The sequence below is a fragment of the Corvus kubaryi genome, unplaced genomic scaffold, assembly GCF_017639235.1.
Source record: "Corvus kubaryi isolate FWS band 111438036 unplaced genomic scaffold, C.kubaryi_AGA036_p1.0 37385, whole genome shotgun sequence".
Taxonomy (NCBI): domain Eukaryota; kingdom Metazoa; phylum Chordata; class Aves; order Passeriformes; family Corvidae; genus Corvus; species Corvus kubaryi.
Window position 1 is genome coordinate 33992469 of NW_024581127.1, and position 22423 is coordinate 34014891.

Sequence of the window (22423 nt, forward strand, 5' to 3'; positions counted from 1 at the left end):
CTGCCAAAATGTTCCCTGCTTGCAGCTGCAGAGAACTGACAAAGGAGCCCTGGCTTATCTTGCCACAGTGGTTTAAGAAGTCACCTCTGTCAGTCATCAGCCTGTGATCAGATCTATCCCCTGGCTGGCAGCCTGGAGGATGGATGCCTGTGTCAGTGTGAAATGTGGTGATTTTGCTTTGCTGTCAGCTTGTGAATGGCTGCAGGCTGGAGGATGGGCTTTGACAGAGGGTTGTACTGCAAACCTGTGCTCCTTATTGTCAGCCCTGCTCTGGGTGCAGAGTGGCAGAGCAAAGAAGTGCCAATCTGCTGCAGGAAAAGCTGCCAGGACTTATTTATCAGTGTCTGTGGCCTTCCCAGGGAAAGGAGTCCATTCATTTGATATGCTTACATCCAGGGAAAACCACTGACAAGCTAAGGGAGGAATGCATGGCAATCACAGAATCACTAAGTTTGGAAAAGACCTTCAAGGTCATTGACTCCGACCTTTGACTGATCCCCAAGTTGTCAACCAGACCATAGCACTGAGTGCCACGTCCAGTTGTTTCTTGAACATTCCCAGGAATGGGGACTCCACCACCTCCATGGGCAGCCCCTTCCAATGCCTGACCACCCTTTGTGTGAAGAAATTCTTCCTCATGACCAACGTGAACCTCCTCTGGAGGAGCTTGAGGCCATGTCTTTTCATCCTGTCACTTGTTGCCTGGGAGAAGAGGCCAAACCCCACCTGGCTACAGCTTCCTGTCAGGGAGTTTAAGAGAGTGGTAAGACCTTCCCTGAGCCTTCTTTTCACCAAGCTAAACAAACTCAGCTCCCTCAGCTGCTCCTCATAGGAGTTACTCTCAAGACCCTTCACCAGATTTGTAATGAAGAATAAATCAGAGTAGACACTGTAATAGGATAGACAGAGGACATTGACCTGGAAGGACAAGAGAACCAAGCAGGAAAATCAGTTGAGATTGGTTTATACTCTTTCAAAGGTGAAGCACACAGTGAATGCACCAATTGTCACCTGTTACATACAGAAAGTCAGTGGTACCCATCCCATTGCAGGATATTCAGTGGCAACAGAATGTGAACGCAATTTCAAAAGCATTTTTTCTCTCACAGCAGCACCTAAATACAGCTCAGGATGATGTTTGGCAAAGGAATATCCTCCCTTGATTAAAACATCCCACTTTCCTTTCAACTAAGGAGTCATCACCGACTTCTCAATCCACTTATTAGAGCTGAGAGAAATTCAGAATATCCTTTGTATGATAAATGCTGATTTGTTTTGAAGAAAAACATCATTCTAGACTGGAATGAACATTTACAGTGAAAAGTAAAAAATCCACAAGGAAGAAGAAAGTTTTGAAACTAGGGCTATTTATTTTTTTTCAATTTCAACTCTGCAACATGATAAATTATATCCTTACATGTGATGGATTATAACGAGCAGCACACATTTTAAAATGAGAAATAATTAAAAAACAAAAACAAACAAGCCCTGCAATGAGCTGTTAGAGCTGAAAATCTCCCAGCACAGCGTTTTCAAACAGCTGTACTGCTAAATTGCCTGTTCCCTTGACAGCAAAGAACAGACAGAAAACTCCTGCTAGAGAGTTCAACTACTACAGCCTCAGGTAATGTGCAACCACCAGAGAGAAAGTGGGAGAGACAGGACTACAGGAAACAGGGCAGGCTGTTCAAAGACACGGATTTCGGTCCAGGTGTATGGGGATTACTGGAGAAGTGACACTACACAACAAATGGAACCATGGAGGAACCCTTTCAGAGAGCGCATTACTGAATGCATCCAAAGATAAAAATAGCAGCTGATATTATCAACTTAATCCAGGAAAGAGACCTTTTCTCGGTCTGTAGTGGCAATGATTGCTTCTCTGCTGGAAGGATTTGATCTTTAGACCTCAAGCAGCTGTGCACCACCATGCCTTAGGATAAGTATAATTTTGGATATCCTGTTGCAGTGACCCTCACTTACTACAGGGCAAGAGTCTGAGCATGCTCCCTCATTGCAGAGTACCCAAAGGACTCTGCTTAGGCACCACAGCTGTGTTTGTGCCATAAGGATTTGTTCCTGTACCCACAATCCAGAAAATACCAAAATTATTTGGAGCACAAGTCTGATGAGTAGTGGCTGAGGGAGCCGGGAAAGGGGCTCAGCACGGAAGGATGGAGGCTCAGGGGAATCTTATCACTCTATAAACCCACCTGAGAGGAAGTTGTAACCAGGTGAGGGTCAGTCTCTACTCCCAGGTAACAAGTGCCAAGAGGAAATAGCCTCAAATATTGCCAGGGGAAATTAAGATTGGATATTAAAACAAAAATTTCTTCACTGGACGAGTGGTCAAGCATTGGAACAGGTTGCCCAGGGCAGTGGTAGAGTCACCATCCCTGAAGTGTTCAAAGAATGTGTAGATGCAGTGCTTGGGGCCATGGTTTAGTGGTGGACCTGGCAGTGTTGGGCTAATGATTGGGCTTAATGACCTTAGAGGTCTTTTCCAACCTTAATGATTCTGGGATCCTGTGATCTGTGTGAACAAGTTTGGTGGAGAACACTGAAGCGGATAAATGAGGGAGAATTAATAATGCAAAGACACCTGAGCTGGAATAGCTTCCATCAAAAACAGAGAGAGAGAGAGAAATCAAATCTTTCATTTCTATTGTTTCACTTGGCAGGACCTTAGTTTTCAGCATGGGCTAATGTGACAGAGAATCAATGTAATGACTTCCTGGAAGATTATTTTCTTTACAACAACAACAATAAAAAAGAGGAATGTACAAAGAATGAGGGCTAAATTTTGCACAAAGACTCTTTGATTCGTTTGCTGCTCAGGTTGTATTCTTTCTTCTCATCCATGAAATCCTGACACCTTTTAGGTCTTGTAATTCCTTCTCACAACTCTCTTCATAGTTTTCTGGTTTGTTTTTGATATACTCATCCTCTCTTCTTCAGGGGTTCTCCCAAGTCTCCAAGTGAGTTCACAGGTTCCTCTTTCCCTGGGCATTCCCACACCCAATCATAGCAACCCCTTCTTTTTTAAAATTATTTGAAACTTATGACTCAAAAAATCATCCCCACACTGTCACACAGCTTGATGCATCCTTAGCCTAGCCCATCCTTGACATTTCCCTTTCAATTTCCAGCAACCACATTAAAATCACCAATCTCAGTTCTTGATTTATTTAATTTTTTCCACTTTTGCTACTGATAAAAAATTACATTATAGTTATCCAAGACAACAAATCAATTATTTGGGTTCTGATTTTCTAGGAAAAGAAATATGAAAATCTCACGACTCTTTCCTTTGTTGCGCTGTTCTTATGTGTCTATATATTGTCATTTTTTTTCCACCTAGCAACATCTTGCCCAATACAAACAAATATCAGTGGAAAAAAAATCTGCTATTCATAAAATGCATATTTTTATGAGCTTTATTTTGTGGGAAATTAATTTTCAGAGTAAAAGTAAACAAGATAATTTCACTGTTTCTTTTCATTTTGCTAAGTTGAAGTAATTAATCTGATCTTACCATCACTTACTTGTGATATATGTATTATTTTTGATATAATTGTAATGGTCTATTTATATTTTGTAATGAGACCAATGTACATTAGCATATCAGAAGGGGTTCACTTCTTTCTTTACCAAATGAAAGCAAAATTGATCTGCCTTTATCTCCTGATAAGGTTTCGTATTTCCAGGTCACAGTCCTCCCTCCCTTATGATTTTGTCCATACTGTTAGTACTTTGCCTGCACATTCTGGTCTCCAGCCAGGACAGATGTCAAGGTCTTGGAGTTCCTCATGATAGGAAGGTTCAATTTTATGCCCACATTAAATGACAGTCTTCTCTCTGAGCTAACTTTGTGGCACTTTGTACTTTCAGCTTTCCTTAGACTCTACAATACCTCATTGCTCTGATTTTCTAACCCTATTAATGGGGGTTATGAAAGACCCCTACAATGTCTCCTCATGGTCTTCCCTCCTTATCTGTCTCTATTTCACCAGTCATTTTCCATAAGATTCTCACTCCAATGCTGACAAAAATCTCCCAGGCTACTTTTGAGGTCTTTTAATTTTCATACTTTAGCCTTTATGTATTTACTACTCTGTGGACAAATAATAAAAATCTCAAATACACGAAGCAAAGAAAAACACATGACTGGGATCACATTTTGAGGTAGTCTTTAATTATGTGATCACATTCACCCTCAGATTCATGCTTTATTTTGTGCCCAGAACATAATGATAATTCAGGAAGAAGACAGCCAATATGTTGTTTTTGTTTTCCCGTTCAATGACTGCAGCAAGTTTATCCCAGTTTATCCTCGAAACTTACTCAACCCTGTTCTGAAGATAAAACTAAAAATACCTTCTTGGGCTCTTTGAATACCATGTCTTCTGAGGGTTTTTCAAATTCTTAGGAGCCAATTTTCAAAATGTTTCTATTTCTGGGATCATGCTAACTGGAAAGGGAGATATCTGATGTGCATAATTAAAGGCAAAGGTTTCCTCTAATTTTTGGGTACTGAATTTCAGTGGCCTTGTTTTGATAATAAAGGCAGCTGGGAACACAAATCAAGAGGATTTCCAGCAGAGTCTTCCTGTGCCCCAATGATAAAAGATTTGGTTCCTCTTGGATTTGTAGGATCCATGCAGAGAGCTGGCACCAGAGGTTAAGCACATGGATGTGTCTTCCAATGAAGATCTCTTCCACTTGCTGGAAACTCTCTGATATGCAGAAGATATGAGGTTATATCCATGAATCTCACAAACTGTGGGAAGGATTTATTATGCTGGAAGTGAAAAATCACCAGCACCTTGGCACTTGCTGTTTGCCATGTCAAACTTTGGTCACGACCTTGACATTTAGGGGCAGGTGAACTTTTCTCATCATGTCCCGAGCAGCTGAGCAACACTTCAAAGAAATGCTCCTCTCTGACCTCTGCAGGAGTGGTTTTGTCCTAGTTGGTTTATTGATCCCAAATGGGTGATGAATAAATCTCCACAGTGGCAGTATTTTGGTGCTGGTGTTCAGAAAGTGCATCCTTGGATTTTCTGGGTTAGCTTTCTTCATGGAAAGCTAGAAGCAGCTGCCAACCTTACATCCTTGGGAAAAGGAGTTGGAATGCTATCTGTGGATTTGCATTCTCCTGTTTTCAATAGATCATAATGGATTATACACAAAATTTGGGCCCAGGCATATCACTTCTTCATCCAATGACAAATCTAGAGCTTGAAATTTTCTTTTTTCAAGTCACAATTTGAAGAACACTCTAAAGGGGAAGTCCCTGAGAAAAGTTCTTTTCTTGGTTTTTATGCCTATTTCTTTTCTGGAGGAGGTCCCTACTACCTTGTCTTCCACACTGGTAAATCCAGAGGAAATTTCCCCAAACTTCGGTGCCATTCTGCAGCCCCTCAAGAAAGCTGAACTTTTCATAGTTCCAGTTCTTTGTTATTCTAAGTGCAACAGCTCTGCTGTGGTTTCAGTAACTGATGAAAATAGACAATTTGCAGCTTCTTGAGAGAACAATAGAAGGAATGAAAAGACTAATGACAACAGCCAAGATTCGTGGCCCAGGGAAAGGAGGGCGACATCATTTTCCCATATTCAAAGTTGGAAAACATAAATGCAATTTTCTTCTTTTTATCCTCAGCAAATAATTCAGATGTTTCCCATCCCTTCATTATGCCTTTGTTTCTGTGATGAGGGGAAATCATTAATGTGACAATATGTTGGCTAAATTTTCCCCACATCTGTGGAGTTTTTCACCAAGTAGGCCATTTGCCCATTTGCCCATTTGCAGGCTAATGAACAAGAGGAGTTTCAGATTCTTGAGATGGAGCCCACACTGGGAGGTTGGGAAGAATCATGTTTCAGAAAACAGCCTGGGTTGGGCTAGGATTAAGATTTTATAGATTCTGGCAAAACACGGGCAAATGATGACAGATTCAGTCTTTCTTTGTGAATTTTGGTGAAAAAAATCATGTGTTTTCAGGACCATGAGATCTTTTGCTTCCAGTTCTCACAACAGGTCATGGCACCAGTCCCTGTTGGAATAAAAGCCCTGAGTATTTCACTTGGCTGTTGCATTCTTAAGGCTGAGAGCCCCACTCAGAGCATCTTTTAACAGCCAGCACAGTAAAATATTTTCACAACATCATCTGCACTGGTGGCACCCAAAACAGACCTCTCCAGGCTTCATTTCGTTCACCAAGGTTTGTGCATACAGTAGCCTTTCATTTCTCTACTCTGTGACAAAAAGAGCTGGCTCAAGGTGAAATTTTGGGAAGCTGAACCCTGCAGCTCTTTGATTTTTATTCTCGGACCTGCTGGAGAGCCTTAGGAGAACACAGCATGCCAAAAAAATGAACAAGACTCGGGAAGTTTGCTGCTAAACTGGACTTTAGGGAATTGAAGCTGTTCACATCCCAGACTGCAGGAGAAGGAGTGTGGAATGAAACTGAGGCACTGGCCAGGACAGTGTGAGGGTTTACAGCCTGGGTGATGGGTGAAACAGGTCCTTGTGGTGAGGAATTGTGCTGATGGAGGTACAGTGGACACAGGAAAGCAAAGTCCTGGCAGCTCTGTGATCCTTTCCTGGCCAACATGGGGATTACACACTCGATCACAGCCTCTTTTACAATTTAGGAACAAAACCACTCCTGACATGTTTCGGTTGCTGGCCAAATTAGAGCTTCACTGAGAAAGTCCCTTCCAGTCTTATTATCTTATCTGTCCATAAGCACTTCCATGTTGCAATCCATGTTGTGGGTTGCAAATAAATCACCAAGAAAACATGCATCAATATGCTAAATTGGAGGGATAGGGTCATTCTCTGGACCAGAGAGACACAGGGATAAAGAAACACAAGGTCCTCTCTGGGATTGCTTAGAGCAGACAGAATTTAGTTCCTCTGTCAAATTGTTTCTAAACCTGAATCAAAACCCATCATGGTTAAAAATCAAGGGAATAAACAAACCCTGTGTACATTATATTTTTCCATGTTCTCTTTAGGGTGGCAGGTAGCTTTGAAGTCATAATAACAGGAATTAAGAGTTCAAATGGCAAACATTCAAAAGCACAGTCTCCATCTCCACATGCCTGTATTTGTGTTCTAGCCTTGGGATAAAAAGGAGTATTTTCTGCAAGAAGATACTATGCCAGCCCCCTGCACATGGCTTTGCAGCTTGGGTTACACATACTCATGTTATATCCTGATATTCTCTACAGGATATTGCAAATGTTTCCTGCTAGGTTTTTAATATACTAGGATATCTTGTATATGATTTCCCCCTCCTCTTTATAGACCTTGGGTATGTGTTTTCTCATCTCAGAGACTTGGATTGACATTTCAGCCAGGAGGGAAAAGTCACGGGAAGTCATTAATTTCACGAGGGAGAAAACTAATTTCCTTGCTGTTTTAAATTTGTGAGACTGTTTTCAAGAAGCATCCCAACTGATGTGCAGCTTTTCAGGCAGCAACAATTCCTTTCAGGCATGTCCCATCTCAGATTTGCATCTTCGTCAGGATTTGAACCTGGATGCCTTTACTGCATCACTGCAATAAAATGGAGAGAGCTGCTTTGCTCACGTGGCTCACAGGCTGTTGTCCTCTAGCAGACTGGTCACCAGAACTAAATATGCTACTCACTCTGATTCTCTGCACTCTTAAATACATCCATCCTGATAAATCTGTTAGTGTTTATCTTTGAATTTAGAAATGGCAACATTAAGATCCTGGTTAGCAAGGTTTAGAACATAAAAAGAGAGGCAGATTTTAAGTTTTAATTCAACATACAAGAGAAAACCATATTTCACTATAAAAAATCCCCTTGCAATTTGGATGTGTCTTCCTACATTTAGAGAAAAAAACCCACAGCTATCTGAAACAGCCTAACACACAGAAATGTGAACTTGGTGGTACTGGGTTTTGTGTCTCCAAGCAGTAATGGGAACACTTCAAGTACACAAACTTTTCATTCCTCTTTTTCTCAGGAAGCCTGGTAACACCGTCACAACTGCCATTATACAGAGTGTGAACACTGCCAAACAGCATCAGAACTACTCAGGATGTCTGGGAATGGTTCTATCCCAGACAATCACTCCCAAATGAAGATCCTCAGGTGACATTTTTTTCTATGGAAAATTATGAAAGAGTTTAGAGTCTTGGTTTTTCTCTTATTTAAAGACAGACAACTGGAAAGTACGTGATTAATGAATGATGTGACAGAGTTTTATAAACTTATGAACGCTGGAAAGAGTTATGATCAGGAAATAATTATTCACTGTCCTGCTCATTGCAAATTGTTGCAGTGAGCCATGGCTCTTGCCAGGGTGTCCTGGGCCCCGTTGGCCAAAGGTCCAGTGGTTTAATTCTCAGGAGGCCCAGGCACCCTAAGATAGCTGCCCACCTCAACACAGATGCCCTCAGGCTGTCTGGCAAGAAAGTTCGTTGGCCAAGGTGGGAAAGACAGGACACTCTGCATGTCTGCTATGGCCACTGCTCTTCCCTCCCTTGGTCGCCACATCACTCTGCCACTGGCCTGTGCTCACCCTCTCTGCCTACCTCTCTCCCCATGGGTTAAGTTGTATGTATCCCTGCCTATGTAACGCCCCTTGTCTGCTCTGTTATTGGCTGTTCTATGATTGCTCTGCCCTGAGCAGTGGGGTAGAAAACCCCCTGTCTGAGACTGCTTTTTGCTCTTCTTGGTCCCTTTTTCTTTGGCTCCAATAAACCCGTACCTGTCCCCCCGAGAAGAGTCCCTCGTTGCTTCATCTCTCCTTGCGCCTTCTCCATCGGTGGCCATCTGTTACTGTGGCAGGCAGGGCTATTGCCCGGTGCCCGGCCCCTGAGCTAGCCACCTGGCAGACATTGCAGCATCAAATGGTGGAGTCACCATCCCTGGGCGTGTTCAAAAAAACGAGGAGATGTGGCACCCTGTGGTATGGTTTCGTGGGTATGGTGGTGTTTGGCCAAACGTTTGACCTGATGACCTTGGAGGTATTTTCCAGACTTATTGATTCAGTGATTCTAATTCAGGTCTGAGCAGTGAAACAATCAGACCAAGCAAAGAGAAGCAATTTCTCAGGCAGCACTCAGGTGACTTTATGCATCTCTTTCCCCCAAAATACAGTGAAATACAAAAAAACCTCAGAGCATTTTGAAGGGGAATGAACAGAATAATGAATAAATTTGTGACTGGCTGCTAAACACTGAAATCTCCATGCGACTGGTGCATGCAGGAGTCGCCTGCCAGAAGGTGGGAGGAAGGATTACTCTGTTATTTGCCTGTTTACTGTGTGTTTTATCAAAACAGCCATTCCTGCCTTTTGTTGGAGAAAGTATTCTGCCTAGCTGGACCATTGGTCCATGAAATAATTGTATTTTCTGATGTGATTCATTTTGCCTAATGTGAGGGTCTCACACTGACAGGGATCTTCGGCAGCCACTGATGGGAAGTGTTGGACATCCACAATCACTGAACCACTAAATTGTTCTGTTCTGTGGGGGTGAGGAGGCCAAACTTTCATTTCCGTGACCTCAAAATGCTTGAAAAATATTCTGATCTGTAAAAGAAGGGGAAAGAAATGAGGCTGAGGAAAACAAAACTCGAATTCCTCCATCACTGGGAGCTAAATCATAACCATTACCATTAACTGTCAGTACTTAAGAGTCTTAGTAATGAATCATCTTGTCAGGAGTGTTAGTGGGATGAATGGCTGGATGGTAACAGATCTTAAATCTGAGCATCTCCACCTGTTCTGCTATTGTTCCTTCCAGATTAGATAGGGCTGCAGCTCCTGGCAGTGCACCTTTGCTGTTGATAAACAGCAGCATTCTCCCTTCAGGGCTGTCAGTCCCTGGTCTTTTAAGCGACATTGCATTATTTTAAATTTAAAATAAAAATTAAAAAGCTTACAAACCTAAATCATGAAAGACAACAGAGGGGAAATCAATGTTTGGAGATGAGATGATTAAGTCAGGAAAGAAGAAGCTGTGTGAATGTGTAGCCACCACTGGAAAAATGCACACACAAGCACACAAACACACAAATAAATCTGAATTGTTTAAGGAATAGGAGTGTAAATAAATGATATTTTATAGTACACCAGACTGCCAAACATGCCATAACCCCGTGAAAACCACTTACGCTTTAATGGCTGAAAGGAATAAAACTGACAGAAGAATAAATTCCCAGTGCACTCTGACACCTGAATACATCTCCCATGGAAATTGTGCTGTTTTCCTCATTGACTTCAAAAAAGCCACTGAATAGGGTGACTTTAAAGGTAGCCACACTTGGTTGGGTAGGGCTATATATCTTGGCTTGAAGAAGGCTGGGGAGAAGGCTCACTCATTTTCCTGTGAGAGCTTAGGAGCTGAGCATAAGATCTGAGCAAGAAAATGCTGGCACTGCTGGTGGAACAGGTGGGATACCTGGTGCAGAAAAGTTTGGTTGGCAGGTTTCTGGGATAAAATCCGAAAATTTAGTAGCTGAAATTTGAGTTAATTCACACCACAATAGCAGAGGGCACCATGCTGCTTATTGAGTTCAACCTCCTTTGCTCAATGGAAATTCTGCCATGGATGTAAGGTCATAGAAAATTCACTCTGTGCACCCCCAAGTGCCACAAACCATGAAGCAGACCTTCCAATGCTCCATAACAAGCTAAATATTATATATTTAAATATTTAAAAGACAAAACTTAACATAAAGCCAAGGTGTCCAAGGAAGCAAGAAAGAGAGACTAAGCATGGTGCTTTTGTACCTTCATTTTCAGTAACTGGAGATTTGTAAGGTGGAAAATGGCCAGATGGTCCTAGAATGTGGCTCTTGTCCTAAGGAAGAAGGTGACCCCTTCTTCCCATCTGTTCCTCAAAATTTAGTGTTCTTTGGTGTATGATATGGATTTGAGGTCATAACAATATGGGGAGAGAAACAAAGGACATCTTTGGTAAGAAAAGAATATTCTTCAAATCATTAAACATTGACATCCCCATTAACATCGGCTCTCCTGACAGATAGGGGAGTGATAATGGATTTAATATCTTGAGCTAAGGATAAGAGTCCTGTCTTCCTAAGGTCTAACACAGGTCACAGGACAGATGAATGGAGCCCTTAAAACCCCTATTTCTGTCCATTTACTACAGAAGAAGTCAAGGGTGACAAGCTCAGCAGTAGATTTGATAATCCAGGCATCTAAATTTAGGAGAGATGAATCATACAGTTAATGCCCTAACAGTGAGGACACTCGTTATACTTACATGGAATAATTGACCATGGAAAGGGGGAGAAACATCCCCATTGCTTCTCACCTTTACTGGAAATAAATCTGCAGACATCTACTGTACCATCTATTAGGTTTCCTTGATCTCTGATTTTTATTGCATTATCAAAGCAGGTGAGACACTGTGATGGCATTATATGAGCCTTACACCCATTCTTCATATTTCTATCATTCTTGTGTCAGCTGAAACAACCTGAATAAAAGGCATAGTACAGTGTCAATTCACACTCAGGTAAAGCAGCTGTAAAAATGTTTATACATGTTTATACTTGCAATGCTTCTTTGATCATCATGATGAGCCCTTGAACATTTCTGTCACTGGGATGATCTGATTCGGGATTATTTTAACACCCTTCTCTGTAAGGGCAGACTTCTGAAGCAATCCTGCATGGAGTGTTTAAAATACTGGCTTCACACATTCCCTGACAGAGGTATCAGTGCTGCAGACAGAGAGGAGCAGCAACAAAGCAGGAGGTGTGTTGTCTTAACCAGAAATGCATATCTCAATCCCTTTTCTGACAAAAGATGCAGATCCAGCACATAAGCACCTGCATGGCTCCAGGGCACTCCACCTGCAGTGCCATTCATCCTCCAGACTCACTGAGATTAAGAACACTGCCAAAAAACCCCCAAACTAACGGCTTAAAAGAGCCTTCAAGGGATTGAGCCCACTTCTTTAATCAGCCCTTTTTTCCCTTTACCCTTTTCCTTCTTTATTCATCTGTCGACTCCTGCCAAATTCAGGATGCTCACATCCCAAAATGACGTATTTCTGTGGAATGGCTGTATGGATAGCAGGAGGGGTGGAATAAAGCTTGATTTTAAGTACAAGGCAGGAGACCAATGTGATGGTGACAGAAGAAAGTCAGGTCTTCTCATGCATCCTCCCCACCAGCCCTCAAACACACACCATCCCTTCCTTTTCACTGTCTCTGATGGGAAATGTGGTTTGTCTTAAGATAAGAAAACCAGGTGGGAATTGCAGGAGGAACTGTCTGGATGCACCATTAATACATCTCAAAGATGAGGGAGCTGAGATATTGGTGCACATCAGCCTGCAAAAGGGTTTAAATTCTGCTGGAGGCTGGGCCAGCTGGGCAAACTGGTCTCCCAAGGTTGCCGGAGGCTTCTGGGTGGATCCTTTCCCTGGCAGAGAAGCCCAGGGTGCATCTGGCCTTAAAATGGGGTAGAGCTCACTTTTGAGTGGGTGAGCAAAAAGTACTAAAATCCAGTCAAATATGGAGGTAAAATCCTATAGTAGCTCCATAGTTGCTGTTCTGCTTTGTACTTGTGAATTCTGCTAGGCCAAAGACTGTAAACCTGTACATATCTATCTGAACATGCCTGTATTAAAACCCTGACCAGCTAATCAGTGTGAGTAACTAAATGATGAAGACAGCTTGAAAATTGCAAGGGTCCCAGGACCTAACAAAAGTGGAAACCTGACTTTTCTACAAAGCAAATGTTTTAAATTTTTTTGGGATATGGACACTTGATGTAGGTTAAGGGCAAAAAGGAATAAAAGAAAGGAATAAGGAAGACCCTCCCATTCAGTCACAAGGTTCAGAGTGGACCCTCGTGCCAAACTTAGCCCTGGACTTGGGTTTAGACTAAAGGTTTAATCCTAAAGGTTTTAACAGCACTTAAACTTAACAAACAAACACAAGACCCAATAGAATCAAACAATTTAACACAAGACTCTATAGAATTTACTATAATCACAACAGTAACTCACATGTAGGCTTGACTTACAAATTTAATGTGCTTAAGAATCTATGAGAGCAACATTCATCATATATTTCCTGCAGCAAATATTCCAACTGCATACACACAGACCTAAAGGAGTGTGTACAAGATATAAACACCCCTCAAAGTCACTGAAAGACTCACATCTGATGCTTTTCCATCTTCTCAATGGGTGAAGAGTTGAGCCTTGGGGAGTGGGAGGGATCAGCCCAGGATCCATTGTTATTCACTCGCCCTCCAAGAATAGAAAACTTGAGAATTCACTGGCTCTGAGAGGTGTCGACTCAGAGGGAGATGCTGGTCACAGCCCTCTGTGGTCCAGGAGAACTCAAAAGGTCTCACTTTGGACCTCTGTTTATAGGGCTGCAAGAAAGTGGGCTTTAGCCACTGCAGTTTTCCATCCTGGCCATAATTCAGGTTGGTAACTTTTCGAAGTTTGATAACAAAAATGTTCTTCCACTTGGGTTGTCATTCAGGCAAGAAAAATAAGTTTCCAAGGCTGTTCATTAAAAAGCAGAGCTCGTTAGACAGCACAAGTTCCTAGGAGCACTCTGTGTTTCTGATAAGCTCAAGAGAAGCTCAGCCCTGGTGCTGCTTGTCAGTGCCGAAGCCTAATGAGGATTTCTCAGATCACTTTGGTCTGAGGAGGGTGGGATGCACCGCCACAGCTATATACTGACCTTTCAAATTTTTATTTTTTTTTTTTATTTTGAAAGAACTAAACTCACATACAAAAAGTAGGGTGGGGAAGTAAAATTTTATAAAAGGATCTGCCAGATAAGTAAGATTGAACAAATGAGATATTCTGGAAGCAATAGATACTGAAAGCAGGTTTGATGTCAAACAAAAACCACAATATACAGTTACAGCACTCACACAAAACAGACTTGAGAAATGGTGCCAGAGTACTTTAAGAGAGAAGGTCTCTTTATAAAAGCCAGCACTGAAAGCTTAGAAAGGTTTTTCCTCCTTCTTTCCTGATCTCTCAGCAGAAGAATCTTGTAATGATAAGCGAACCTCAAAGAGCTCATGGCTGAGTTATGTCACTGTGGGTTCCCACAGCAATTAAGGCTTTATAAACTTTCTGAAGTAAGACCCAGCTCTCCTTTCATTTTCCTTTTCTCCTACACAGTACCTTTGCTACCCATGCTCCTAAACTTTTTCCCCTTTTTTTTTTTCTGTCAGAAAGCACTGCCAAATTCAGTGACATAAAATATGTGGCTGAGTGAAGACTGAAGGAGTCAGAGAAATTTAAGGTTTCATCGAGGCAACTTCCCACAGTTATTGAGATACATTATGGTATTTTTGTGTTAGTGAGGCTTCTTCTCTCTCAGTTTTTCCCACTCAATTTTCCTCTCAATTTACTAAAAGACTGTATTTTCAGACTTCCTTAAGAAGGTAAGATCGTTAGAATGTCAACATCTCTTGATTCAGTGTAAGCTAGAGATCCATGGAACAGTTTCCTGGTGGAGAGCTCTGCCTGATAAAATATTTCATGATAATACAATCCTTGAAAATCACTTATATTCATTCTGTAACTTTACTTCTGTGGGAAAATCTGGATTTTTTCAGAGAGAATGCTCGTTCAGTGTATTGGGAAGAGTAGTAAACTGATGGCTCTACACTTGCTGAAATACTGCAAGGCTTGGTGTTGCACAGAAAATCATTGTGGTATAAAGACACATCCTATTTTCCTCCTGCATGAAAATGTGTCTTGCTCTGAGATAACAGGTTAATTCCATTCCTGAGCCCATGTTTGTCAGGAGAGCAGCAAGCGAGGAAGGCAGTGGAGTCTGGCTTTGAGAACAGGCTCGAACATCTTCCTGTGTGACTATTGAGAGAGCCAGAAAGGCTGGATAATGGGACGATGGTATCTCTGAAGATACCCAGAGAATGACAAAGGGTGAGACAGCTCATGGATCACTGTCCTCTGACTGGCAAACAAAGCTCTGCTCCAGAATTAGTCAGGAATACTTGTTTTTAGTGGGGATGACAGAAAGAAATATGAGTTGCTTTAATTCAGTGTCATGAATAGCAGTGGTGAAGATGACAGCTAGGACCAGGGCAGATCCCTGTGTATTGGGTCCCCCTGCCTCCCTACGGTGCTCAGTCATCCAGCAGCTAAATGAGTGTGGAGGAGGAGGGAAATCCTGCCTTGCTGAGTCTTTTACCTTCTCAGAGTCATGGGCTGCACAGCACTTTTCTCTCTGAGGCATTTGGTGGGTAGCAGAGCTCAGCTTTTGTCAAGGCTGTTTCAGACTGTGACAAATTTGTTCCCTGAATCCACAGTCCTTTTAATCTAAATGTCAGGTAGGAAATTAAAGCCCTGCTGAAACGGAGTGTATTACCAGCATTTTATTAGATCACAAACAATTTAATAACCAGATAGAGGGAGAAGGTCATTTTGTTGTCAGTCCAGCTTATCTCATAAATTAGGCATCAGGTTTTGCACAAAAGCATCTCTCAGCAAATGAAATTATCTGGTTTGATGAAGGACCTCTTTCCATGGAAAACACATAACACAGATTAAATAGGGAGGCCTGTAATAAAATTATGATCCAGAAATGTATGAAAGGGGATGGGTTCTTCAAAAATACTTTTCACACATTTGCCCTATTAACAGCAAGTAAATGCCAAAGTAGCAAAGGACACACCTCCTTGATGAATTCATGTGAAATACTTTCAAGGTCAGTAAACAAAAGGGTTGGAAGATGAAATATGGATGATAAATAGAGTAGCTCTTAGTGACCTCAGTGTCTGAAAAGGGAAGAACCCCAGAACATTATCTCTTCACTAGAAATATTTATAGCCTAGATATTACAATTTTCTGAGCAGGAGCAGGGCAATGAGTGATGCAAAGCAACATGGCATCAATTCCAACATATCACACCACAGATCTCTCTCTGGGATGGGGGAAAGGAGTGACAATGAAATGGCTTGGTTGGAGCAAAGTTTATTTCTGAGAATATTATGAGTGTCTGGTCTTGCTCAGATTTGTCTTCCTGCAGCTCTCTGAGGCACAGGGATTTCTACACCCCTGTCTGTATCCAGCTGTGTTTTGTTATTTAGCCCTCATTAGAGTGAAGTTAGACTTGTGCATTGTGTCCCACTGCAGTGAGGGCAAACTGTGGTGCTTTATCCCCTGAGAGATGCTGCAAGACAAAGATGCAGTGGCAGCAGCAAAAGCTTCATAAAAACATTCATAGAACCATTAAAGTTGGAAAAGACCCTTAAGATCATCAAGTCCAACCATCAACACAGCACCACCACCATGTTCACTGCTAAAACATGTCCTCAGGTGCCATATCCACATGATTTTTTAATACTTTCAGGGATGGTGACTCCACCAATTCCTTGGGCAGCCTGTTCCAGTTCTTGACAACAATTTCCGTGAAGAAATTTTTTCTAATATCCAATCTATACCTCCTGTGGCTCAACATGAGGCCTTTTCCTCTCGTTCTGTCACTTGTTACCTGGGACAAGAGACTGACACCCATCAACTTCCTACTTAAATTCTGTTGCCACCATACAGCTGGAGAAACCACCATAGTGAGAGTAAAATGGAGTCTTTCCCTCCTGTGATAGGAGCTGACTTGCATCTCATTTCTCCTTTTCTCTGCACAATGTGACATTAACCTCTCCTCAAAACATAGCCATACAAATCTTCTACCCATTAGCCATGTGGGCCTGGGGATGCCATGAGACACCGGCTTTCAAAAAATGAAGACTTGGAACAAAGTTCTGCAGAAGAATGAATTTTTAAAAATTCTATCACCCCAATGAGTGGGTGGCATCATTTCAGAAAGCTGAACTCAGTATGCAAACCAACGTTTGTGCTGGAAGACTCATGGTGACTGTGTCTAAGAGCCAGGTCTGGTCCGGCTCTTGGTTGTGTTCTCTAAAACTCCCTGACAGGAGTTGTAACCAGGTGGAGGTTGGCCTCTTCTCCCAGGTAACAAGAGGCAGGACTCAGGGAAATAGCCTCAAGTAGAGGCTAGGAGAGGTTCAGGTTGGATATTAAGAAAAATTTCTTCACTGAAAGAGTGGTTAAAGATTGGATGAGGCTGCCCTAGGAAGTGGTGGAGTCACCATCCCTGGAAGTGTTCAAAGAAATGAGTCGACGTGACACTTCCTGGCATTATAGTATTTTGTTGAACATTGCACTTGATGATCTAGGAGGTCTCTGCCAGCCCCAATGGTTCTGTGTGTTCCAAAGCTCACAGCTCCCTTGATAATGCCTGTGAAACAGCCCATCCTTCTCATTACTCTGCTTTGCATAAAATTATTCTGATTAATACCTACTCTGATGTGATTTTATCTGCCCAAACTAAAGCTCTGACCATACCTGGAAATTTAAACTCTACTTTTGTTCATGCAATAAAGTGATCCAGCCTCACCTGCTACTCCTCTGTTAATGAACTGCCTCTATTCCCCTTTTTAATTCTGCAGTGTATTCCTGGACAGCCTGGCCTAATAATCACTTAAAACAGATTAAAGAGACACACATAATCAGAGAAATGTTTAAAAAAAACCTGGAGAATCCTTTCCAGTGCATGGATACCACCAGTGTGAAACCCAGCTCTTCCAAACACTTTGACTCTTTGCCTGTGCAGATCAATGTGAGAGACAAATGCATTCATAGAATCAGAGAATCACAGAATGTGTTGGGTTGGAAGGGACCTTAAAATCATCCTATTCCAATACTCCTGCCATGGGCAGGGATGGGACATGAATATATTGGTTTAACTTTCTGGTTGTGAGAAATAAAGCAGAAGAATTTTTTTTTAGAGAGGAAGTAAGAGTATTTTTAATTCTGATATGATAAGGGCATACAGACTACTTGGTGAATAAACGGGAGTGCTTAACTCACATCTTCTGTTTTGGGTAGTTGATTTCCAGTTTGTCTTCTGGCTGAGAAAACAGAAGCTGGACCTACAACTGTCACTGGCTTTCTAATGCTATTGACCCAATGCCATCCAAATTTTGTGCTGCTAATAAACTACAACCTTGCTCCTCATAATAGTTTGGAGATGATGTACGGATTGATGGGATGCAGAATACCAGGTCGTTTGTTCACAGAATTTGGCATCTCTTAACATGGGTGCCATTAGTCAAGGACAGGATTTTTACTGCCAAATGCAAAGGGATGTGCATTCCCAGGACATGGGATAGTTTGCCATCTTAAAATGAAAGGCAAGCCATGTCTCGAGAAAGATTTATGGACCATTCAAGGTTAAAACCAAGAAGAGCACACATCATGGTTTTACAGCTGAACATCTAATCCAATGTGTGGATTTATTTACTGTCTTTGTATAGATTATTTTAGTGCTGGTGTCAGCAAGGCTGTAGACTTCCACATGATTTTATAAACCTATTGCTGATGAAGTGGTTTTAAAAAAAAAGGACTTCTAAGAGGAAAGTAAAGATTAGGATAGAATGTGTATTCTGGATCCATTGGTAGGTGGAGTACATATAAAAGTGTTTTAAGACCATCAAATGCCAAATCCTACATGTTGGCAGCACAAATACAACCCGTCCTGGATGCACAGGGGTCAGTACAGTTTCCTAGGAGAGACTGCAGCAGTTTTCTGTGGTTTTACCTGGAACACAGCTAAACACCACAGAGCCGTTCACTCACCCTCCCGTAGAGAGATCAGGGAGAGAAGTGGGAAAAACAAAAGGGTGAAACTTGTGGGTTGAGATAAAGACAGTTTAGTAGGACAGGGAAGAAAGGGGAAATGATAATAATGATGAAAGAATGTATAAAATAAGTGATTGTAGTGGTTTGGTCCAAAATACTCATTACTGTTTATCTGCTGTGAGATAAGAATTAGGAGAAATGCAAAACAGGCACCAAACTTGAAAGAATATAAAGAAGTTTATTAACAGACCTAAAAGAAGAAAGAAAAAAAATTATACCACCTTCAGAACTCTCCTCCTCCCCCCACCTTCCTCCCTTCTCCCACTGACGATGTGAAAAGACAACCCTTAAGATGTTCAGTCTGTTTACCACTTCCATAATAACCTTGTGCAGTCCATTTAGAAAGAGAAGTCTCTTCTTGCTCATGCTATGAAAACATTATCACAACGAGACAGCCACCCACTTCCAAATATTGTTCAGTCCATTTAGGAAGAGGAGTCTCTCTGCCTGCGTGTGAGTCCTTTCCCCCGACTTGCAGCTTTTCCCGCAACTGCTTTCGAGGGTGCACTCTTGAAGTTTTCTGGGGTACAATTTTAAGGTTGAGCCGTTCAGAAACAAAAACAGAGGCCCTTCTCCTTCCCTGGGAGCAAAGGGTCTTCATCATCTTCATCGTTAGGACTATCTCTGGGAGCATCTCTAGGAACTGAGGTTTTCTCCTTTCCCATTTGGAGCAAAAGTCCTCATCTGGTTCATCTCTACGGACTGAGGTTTTCTCCTTTCCCGTTTGGAGCAAAAGTCCTCATCTGGTTCATCTCTCCCTGTCCAAACTTCTCATGAAATTACAGCTGTGTCAGCATCTGCCTATCTCAGCGCAGGTGCTTTTGCTCACGAGTTGAACACTCCACCCCCCATATCTTCATGAAATTACAACAGGATACTCTGATATATCATAGCTTCACAACAGACTTTCAGCTTTAAGCATCTCCTCTCTCTCTTCCCTCAGGTTTTCAGCTCTTCACAGCAATAAAAAGGGTTAATCTCACCTCGGCCTTGCAGCTTTGCAGCTGGAATGTTGTATTTTTCTTATCGCAGTGGAGAGGGGGGAGAGCCGAGCCGCTCCGGCTGCCCACGGCAAGGCAGTGGGGGGGGTTCCACAGCTGGAACAGGTCCATGGCTTCAGGATGGCCGTGGCCCGGCCCGGCCTGGCCCAGGCAGGGCCTGGCCGAGCCCGCTGGCCCCCACACGGGGCCTGCAGCCACTTGTCCCAGCGCCGGAAACGAGAGAGAGCTTGGAGGGGGAGTTTGCCTATTCTTAAATGTGGATCACAGAGGTGATCACAACTTTAAGTGGCTTAGAGAATTGTCCATATTCAAACTGGCCAGCTGATAGGTTCTATCAGTTCCCAGAGGAAACTGTAAGCACCCCTTAGCAAGGACGTCCCTTCCGGGACTATGCTTGCTAACCTATGACAGTGATGCATAATGCAATTGCTCATCACATGCTGACTGATGCCTAGCGAGTCCCTGAGCAGTGTCTGCCACCTGACTAAGTCCTCCCTGTTTTATTGATTAACATGACATCACACAGTCTGGAATATCTCTGGAGTCAGTTGGGGTCAGTTGAACCAGCTCTGTCTCCTCCCAGTTTCTTGTGCAGCCTCCTCTCTTGCACAGGAGTGTGAGAGGACAAGTCCTTGTCTTAGTGTAAACACTGCTCAGGTAACAACCAGCAGCATGTCTTGAACATTATTCTCACTCTAAATCTAAGTGACAGCACTGTACCAGTCACTAGGAAGAAAATTAACTCTATCCCAGCTGAAACCAGGACATGGTATTTCTAAAAACACCCCAAGCCAAGTAACAACAACAACAACAAAAAAACACCAAAAAAAAACCCCACTACCAAAAAAATATAAATCATCTGTTATAAAGAAAAATCTGGAACAAAATGTGTTCCCAGTCAGATGGTGGTCAAAAGGTAACATCACTCATGGGTTTATTCAAACAAATTTGCTAAGCTGAGGTAGACAGAGGACTTTACCTGTGTTCTTTGAAACTGCAGGTGCTGGGATGTCACAACACTTCTGGGTTGCCAGGCGCTCATAAAGGATGTTTAGTCATGGAGAAAGTGCACGGAGGAGTCACAAGGTGTTTCTCTCAAAGTGAATACCAGTTAATATCTGTAAATACCAGTTTGCTTATTGCAAAGATGGTGAGAACTGACTTGGTGGTACTGGGCAGAAAACAGCAGGCTTTATATGGATGCTTAAAACATGGAAAAATCCACAATTTTCATGTCAGACAGGTTCAGCAGAGGGATACACTTCTTTTTATTAAGTGAGGAGGACTTGTTCCAGTGGTTAAACCACTAGAAAAAGTGATAAAATTTCCATTTCTTGATATCTTTTTAAAAAGTGTACAGCTTTCCTATGAGGCAGTGCTGCAGCTAAACACCCACTTGCTTTTCTGTGGGAGAAACTTGGCAAATAGCTGTGCACGGTGTGGTATGTGAGGTTAGATTATGTTGTCAGTGTGTGTTCCTTCTGGCATTAAAATCTCTGCTTCTAAAAATCATTGTCTGATCCAGGACTACTGACTCTACATCCCACAGAGCGTGGTGCAGCAGAAGGAAACATCCCCAGAAGCTGATCTTGTGTTAAACAATTCCTATTCTTCCCCGTGTTATCACCCTGGCAGGACATCATACAGTTCTATTATTCAGGGTTTACTCATCTTTTCCTTTATTTCCACCTTTTCCTTTATTTCTTCCTATTTTCTCCTTTTTAAATTTTTTTTTTAGTTTATTTCTCTGTTGGATATAGCCGTAAGGATGGTAGATGTTAAGGTATTAAGCAGAGGACTAAGCTCTAGTCTGGCATTTACTGAAAAGGCTGTGCAAAAATTTAGACATGACATGAGAAATTGCAAAATATAAAGGAATGAGAAGCTGATAAAAGTTACAGGGAGCATCACGGTGAATGGCCAGGTTTCACAGGTGGAATTAAGTAAAGAACAACCAAACTTCAGCACTAACTGGAGGGGAGTTCTGGGGACCTTTGGGATCTTACAAGGCCAAGAGTGCCTAGAGATCCACATCAGTAATATTAAAGAAGGCTGGGATTATACAGGTGATGGTATCAGAAATATCAAATTTGAGTATGACTATGGTCAAACTGGGACAAATGGAGGAAAACCCCCTTAAGAATGAGTCATTTATCTGTGAGGGCACAAGGGCAGAGAGAAGAAGGGGTCAGGATGGATTGGGAAGAAAAACATCAGAGAATGGAAAAGAGATGAGGGTGACAGGCTGTCATCTGTCCTCTTGTCCATCACAGTCTGTTCCCGATTATTTTCCTGTGTGAATGTGCATTTGTGGGAAGCAGTCAATGGAGGGATCACAAGTCTCAGACCTGGGTACTAGAGAAACCAGGGGTCTAAGAGTGCGCATTTTCTGGGGTTATTTCAAGGACATTCAGCTGGGACACTGAATTCAGCCTTCAGCTTTCACCTGGAACAGGAAATGTAAAGAACAAAATCCTGTGAAAATGGGAATTCCTCTATTCTGAACATGAAATCCAACGGGCTGACAGAAATCTGCACTGGTCTTTTTTACAATTTTTCTGATGGAGAATTCAAATAAAACCCAGCCATGGGGTCACCTAGAGCCAGTTATAACCACATACAATCTTCAGGTCAGATACCAATATCCAAACCATGACAGTTTGGGAGAATTTTAATC

General features: G+C 42.1%; 1 long non-coding RNA gene across 1 annotated transcript; it reads right to left on the bottom strand.

Annotated features, from left to right (window-relative positions):
- Positions 1-597: 597 nt before the first annotated feature.
- Positions 598-20404, bottom strand: LOC121668581. The gene is made up of 3 exons (XR_006017469.1): positions 20395-20404; positions 12000-12009; positions 598-736 (listed from the first exon to the last, which is right to left on the bottom strand). It is a non-coding gene; the product is annotated as an uncharacterized LOC121668581 (long non-coding RNA).
- Between the last annotated feature and the right edge of the window lie 2019 nt (positions 20405-22423).